At 39.6% G+C, this 6,817-nt stretch overlaps 1 protein-coding gene across 1 annotated transcript in view; it reads right to left on the bottom strand.

The window, feature by feature from the left end:
- Nucleotides 1-6,691, bottom strand: part of GJA10 (gap junction protein alpha 10) — a 15,990-nt gene extending 9,299 nt beyond the window's left edge. The window contains 1 exon segment of the mRNA XM_034991415.1: nt 6,603-6,691. The gene's annotated coding sequence lies outside the window, so the exon portion shown is untranslated.
- Between the last annotated feature and the right edge of the window lie 126 nt (nt 6,692-6,817).

Raw genomic sequence — 6,817 nt, 5'->3', positions numbered from 1 at the left:
TTGTCTGAAGGCTACATCAATTTTCCTGTCCTCTGCCATCATCTAGGTCACAAAAGTCTAGAAGGTCCCCCAGAACATCATACTGGGCCACAACATAATGCTGATTGGATCTGATGAGAAAGAGGAAGCAAGTATGGTAGATGCTTTCGTAATAAGACATGCATGCCACAGCACAGGATATAAACCCCCACCAAAATGAAGGGGCCTGCCACCACAGGGAAGTTTCTGGAGGTCCATCCCCTGCAAAGTGAAAAGATATGTTGCTTTCCTTTGCACTAAAATAACTGAAAAAAAAACGCAACAAAACCCACAATATTTGATAAGCCTTTATGAATTCCAGAGGCCACTTGATGTGTTACGCTGGCCCACTTAACGATCAACCTGTAAGGCTGTCAGTTTTCACTAGGGAACATAGAAAAGGCTCTGCAGCAAGTTCAGGCTGTAGTACAAAAACAGTGTGAGATCCCAGCAAATCAGATGACACTCAGAGACTATAGCTGTGGCGCCTGGGTGGCTCAGTCATTAAGCGTCTGCCTTCGGCTCGGGTCATGATCCCAGGGTCCTGGGATGGAGCCCCGCATCGGGCTCCTTGCTCAGCAGGGAGCCTGCTTCTCCCTCTCCCACTCCCCCTGCTTGTGTTCCCTCTCTCACTGTGTCTCTGTCAAATAAATAAATAAAATCTTAAAAAAAAAAAAAAAAAGGAGACTATAGCTAATAAATATGTAGCATGAAGTCTCTGGTAAGCCTTAATAAAAGAATGGGAGTGCATACTTCCAGTGTTTTATAACAAAGCTATACCCTGCTAGAGACTGAATGCCTTACTATGTGTAATCAGTGATCAGGTGACCCAAACTGCCTAGAATTAACCGGGTATTATCTCACCTACCCAACCATAAAGTTGGGCACAAAAAGCAGCATTCATTAACAAGAGGAAATGCTGGGGCACCTGGGTGGCTCAGTCGTTAAGCATCTGCCTTCGGCTCAGGTCATGATCCCAGGGTCCTAAGATCGAGCCCCGCATCTGGCTCCCTGGTCGGCGGGAAGCCTGCTTCTCCCTCTCCCACTCCCCCTGCTTGTGTTCCCTCTCTCGCCCTCTCTCTGTCAAATAAATAAATAAAAGCTTAAAAAAATAAGAGGAAATGTTATATAAATAAGCAGGCTGAAGCAGATTTGGAAGAGACAAGTTGCATAAGCAGGTAGCTCAGACTCCTTTAATATGTAATACTGTACAAGCTTCTCTTCTCACTCGATCCACACCTAACCCTAACCCTCATATGCACCTCCTTATAACCAGTTAACTGAGGAGAAAAAGATTTGGGCCCAGTTTCCAGGTGTTTCTACATCACATGCTAGCACAAGCCAGAAGTCAACAGCTGCAATATTACAACTCCAATCAGGACAGGATGAAAAAGGGAAATTTTCCCCAAGGATGGGGGTAGGAAGGGACATATAACTTTTAATAATATATATAATTGTCTCTGGGCGCCTGGGTGGCTCAGTCGGTTAAGGGTCTGCCTTTGGCTCAGGTCATGATCCCGGGGTCCTGGGATCAAGTCCCGCATTGGGCTCCCTGCTCAGCAGAGAGTCTGTTTCTCCCTCTGCCTCTCTCTCTCTCTGTCTCTCATGAATAAAATAAAATCTTTAAAATAAAAAAAACAATATATTTAATTGTCTCCTTCACTTAGAGAGAGGACCAAAACTAGAATCTATTCAAGGGCAGTGGTTAAAGGCTTGACTGGATGGTTAAAGACTTGGAGAAAACATAACTGGATATATGACAAAGTCCAGGGAAGGAGCAAAGTGAATGGAGTCCTAACATTGTACACAAAGAGTGAACATTGTGTCCCATGTGATTATTCACAAAAGGCATCTACTTGTAGAAGAGAATCTCAACAATGAGATGGACAAGATAATACATTCTGGAAATAAGTCTCTTTCCCTTGCAAACCCAGTGCTTACTTTCGTGTAAAAATGGCCATATGGGAAGAAAGAAAGTTTTGTACGGGCTCAGCAACATGGAATTCTCACCACAGCTGTTTTGGATACCTCCATTGTGCAAGGTTTAACCTATCAACCACAAAGTCAAAGTTGAGTCCAAATATGGACTAGCCAACTACTTAGTGGCAGGTCTATTACATAAGACTGGCTCTATTCATGAAGGGGGAGGCAATCATATTCTTAGAATGGCATTATGGAAAACCTGTTCACCACTACTGCATTCCACACATTTTCTGTTCAAGAAACTCATTTCATAGCAAAATAGGTTCAGCAAATGGGCTTATGCCCATGTCTTTCACAATATCATCATATACCTCTCAGAGAAAACAGAAAAAAGAACACTTTCCAATGCATTCTATGAAGCCAGCAACATCATCTGAATACCAGAACCTGACATTAAGAAAGAAAATTTTTAGGGGCGCCTGGGTGGCTCAGATGGTTTAGCATCTGCCTTCGGCTCAGGTCATGATCCCAGGGTCCTGGGATCAAGCCCCGCATCGGGCTCCTGGCTCAGCGGGGAGCCTGCTTCTCCCTCTCCCTCTGCCTCTCTCCCTGCTCATGCTCTCTCTCTCTGTGTATCTCTCTGTCTCAAATGAATAAATAAAATCTTTAAAAAAAAAAAAGAAAATTTTTAGATCAATCTCACTGCCCCCCCAAAAATAACAGAAAATCCTAAACAAAAAACATTAGCAAACCAAACCTAGTATCATATAAAGAGGATCTAATATATCACATTAAAGTTAGGCTTATTCTGAGATTACAAGGTCTGTTTAATATTTAAAAATGTAATTCACATTTATAAAATAAAAGAACATTTTAATAAAACATCCATTCATGATTTTTTTTAAAAAAGCTCTTAAGAATAGAAGGAAACTTCCTTAATCTGTAGAGTATCCTTTTTTTTTTTTTTAATTTACAGGAAGCCTCATGTTGGTAAAATATTCTAAGTTTCCACTATGAGATTAGGAATAAGACAAGAATATTCACTAGTATCAATTCTAAACATTATTGTATTAGAGTTCTTATTCTTAGCCACTACAAAAAAAATGTTAAAAAAAAGGCTTAGAGATTACAAAGGAAGAAATAAAACTGATTTTGTAGAGAAAATTCAAAAGAATCTACAGATAAATTTTTAACTCATATATGGGGTGCCTGGGTGGCTCAGTTGGTTAAGCGACTTCCTTCGGCTCAGGTCATGATCCTGGAGCCCCAGGATCGAGTCCTGTATTGGGCTCCCTGCTCAGCAGGGAGTCTGCTTCTCCCTCTGACCCTCTCCCCTCTTGTGCTCTTTCTCTCATTCTCTCTCAAATAAATAAATAAAACCATTTAAAAAAAAGCTTTAATAAAAAAAAATTTTTTAACACATATGATAGTTCAGCAAGTCTCTAGGTATACAGTCAAGTATATTTCTGTATACCAAAAAGAAAATGAAATCAATTACAAGATCAGATACTATCAAACTCTAATGAAAAATATGCAAGACTTAAACACACACACCCCATTATTTAAATAAATTAATTTCAATAAATGGTGGGATATACCATGCTCAGGGATTAGAAAATTCAACATTATGGGGCGCCTGGGTGGCTCAGTTGGTTAAGCAACTGCCTTCGGCTCAGGTCATGATCCTGGAGTCCTGGGATCATGTCCCGCATCGGGCTCCAGTCCCGCATCGGGCTCCCTGCTCGGCAGGGAGTCTGCTTCTCCCTCTGACCCTCCTCCCTCTCATGCTGTCTCTCATTCTCTCTCTCTCAAATAAATAAATAAAATCTTTAAAAAAAAAAAAAAGAAAGAAAGAAAATTCAACATTGTAAAGATGTCAATTCTTCCCAAATTTTGATTCATAGACTCCATGGAACTTGATAAAATGATTCTAACACATATGTGGAAATGTAAAGAGCCAATCTATCCATTACAATGGTGAGGAAAGAAAACAAAGTGACAGAATTTGTCTACTGAATATCAAAACTTACTATAAAGTAATTAAGAGAGCGATAATATGGGTGGCAAGTTTAGACATAGAGACCAATAAACAGAAGAGAGATTCCAGAAAGAAAAAAAATTCATACATATATGGGAACCTGATTTGTTGCCAAGGTGGCAATGAAGAGCGGTGAGGTATAGACAGTCTTTACAACAAATGAGACTTAGTCAATTGGATGTTTTTTAAAAATAGAAATTAAAATTACCCCCTACCTCACACCCTACAAAAAAAAAATCGATTCCTAGTAAACTGTAGATGTAAATGTGTGAGGTAAAACAATAAAAGTTTCTGACATTAATATAAGAAAGTATCTTCATCATCTTGGAGTTAATAAAGGTTTCTTCAACAGGTACTACTATAAATTAAAGGAATAATAAATTAAATCTTCATTAAAATTAAGAATGTCTGCTCATCAAAAAATATGTGACCCAGTGAAAGGCAAACCACAAAGTGGGAGAGGGAATTTCCACATACAGAATAAAGGGATCATATCCAGAATACAGAAATAATTCCTACAAATAAGAAAAGTAGATCAGAAACTTGAACAGGGAATTTACCCCCAAAAAAGGATAGTCAAATGGCCAACATTCAAGAGGTATCACTCCACCAGAATGACTAAGATGAAAGACTGACCATACTAAGTGGTAGAAGGCATGTCAAGAAACTGGAACTCACACTACTGAGGAAGTGTAAATTGATGAACACACTCAGGAAAACTGTTGGGCAGTGTTTACTAAACTTCACATCTGCATACCACTAATAAGTATGTATCCAACACAAATGTGTCCATATGTGCAGCAAAAAACATGTACAAGAATGTTCAGAACAGCACTATTTAAATAACCCCAAACTGGAAACAACCTAAATGGAAGATTCTCACAAACCTGAGTGAGCAAATAAGTCAAAAATGATTTATGATTCCATCTGAAAGTTCAAAAACAGGTAAAACCATCCTATGGTAATGTCAGCAAGAGCACTGATCTCCAGGAAGAGGAAGGACTGTAACTAGGAATAGGGGGTGGGGCTCTCTGGGGGAGCTGACAAAATTCTCATTCTTGACCTGGATGGCGTTCTACAAGTGTTCACTTTGTGGGAATTTACCGAGCTACTTCTTTTCTCAAGGCCAGACTTTGATTTTTAAAATTCAACATTTTTAAATTTATACCTTCATCCTAACAAGTCAAGAACTCTACATTCTCATGGTCCCTTAATCTCCACGGCGTTGGTATGGTCTAAAATTAATTCTGGATTATGGATATACTTCCTTTTGTCCTCTTTCTTGTCCTAGTCACACTTTACCAAGGTATCTAACCACTCTTACTGCCTAGCTCTTATACTATCTCCTGGGCTTATTTTTTGCTATTTTCTCCAAAAATGGTTACGATGTGGACTTTTGAATGGTAAATCTTAATGTTTTTATTAAGCCCTCACATTTGAATAACAACTTAAATGGATGTAAAACTTTAGGTCCAATACTTCAAAAGGTTTTCTTACAGCCAATATTGCTCTTGAAAAGCCTGAGGTCAATCTGATTCTTGTTCTTTATACAAGAAAAACTTGTATTATTTTTTTTTTACAAGAAAAACTTTTTTTTTTTCTCATCTGTAATACTCTTAAATTTCAGTATGTGTCTAGATGTGGGTACTTTCTTCTTCTTTGGTACTTTATGGCCCTTTCAATCCTCAAATTTTTTTCTTATCCTGGACCCCTTTTGTTACATGAATGTTGGCCCATCAACTTCTGTCCTTCATCTCACTTAAATCTGCATCCATGGTTTTTTTTTTTCTTCTTCTTTTTTTTCTTTGCTTCTGGGAGAGTTTCTCAATTTTCCAACTCACTAATTTATTCTTCAGCTGTTATCTATTCTTTTTTTATTCCATTTATTTTTTTTTTTTAAAGATTTTATTTATTTATTAGAGAGAGAGGATGAGAGGAGAGAGAGAGCACATGAGAGGGGGGAGGGTCAGAGGGAGAAGCAGACTCCCTACCGAGCAGGGAGCCCGATGCAGGACTCGATCCCGGGACTCCAGGATCATGACCTGAGCCGAAGGCAGTCGCTTAACCAACTGAGCCACCCAGGCGCCCCCATTTATGTTATTTTAAATACTATGGTTTTTATATTTCTACCTGGGTCATTATTTCTTCTTATATCACATTGCTACAATCTTCCCTTTATTTCTTTTAATGTTTATTGGCTTAATTTTAGATTCTAATGGTCTTATGTAATGGAGTTTTCTTTTGAACAAGTGGTATCTCTTAGTTACACTTTACTTTGGCCTGTGAACTCACTTCCCTAGTAGTGTGGGCTCTTGAGTGACAGTATGCTCTGGGGAAAGGCTGAGGGCCAGCCCTTTGGGCTATGTTGGGGGTTCAAAGAGAGGCAAAAAGATAAAGCCCTACGGTGGACAGCCCCAACACTACAAAAACCACTGTAAATTATTTCAGTTTGTTATCTACCAAGTAACCCTTCAGATCAGAGCTTCCTCTTCAGACACCATGGAAGAAATAGCGATTTCCTAAGGCACTTCCTAGAGTCTAGGGCCGACACTGCAACCCACCAGTCCTAGGAGTCTAGAGGGGGAGGAGTGAACAAATAATGCACAAGCTAGTCAATCCTTACCTGTTTTCCCCAAATCTTCACCCAAAAAGGCTTTTGTGCTGCCCAGATTTTATCTGTGAGGACACCTGCAGCAGCGGTCTGGTTCACTGTACTAGTACCTGCTGTGAGAAAGCAGGCAAAGGCAACTGGTTTTCTCTAATGAATCTATTCACAGACATTCAGCCAGCCACACCCCCACCAAGAACCACTTCAAAACGGCTCCCATGTCCCCTGGG

This window comes from Mirounga leonina, unplaced genomic scaffold (genome assembly GCF_011800145.1).
Source record: "Mirounga leonina isolate KUSES-001 unplaced genomic scaffold, KU_Mleo_1.0 Mir_53, whole genome shotgun sequence".
Lineage (NCBI taxonomy): Eukaryota > Metazoa > Chordata > Mammalia > Carnivora > Phocidae > Mirounga > Mirounga leonina.
Note: the sequence above shows the minus strand (reverse complement) of the source record. Positions and strands in the feature narration are given on the sequence as shown.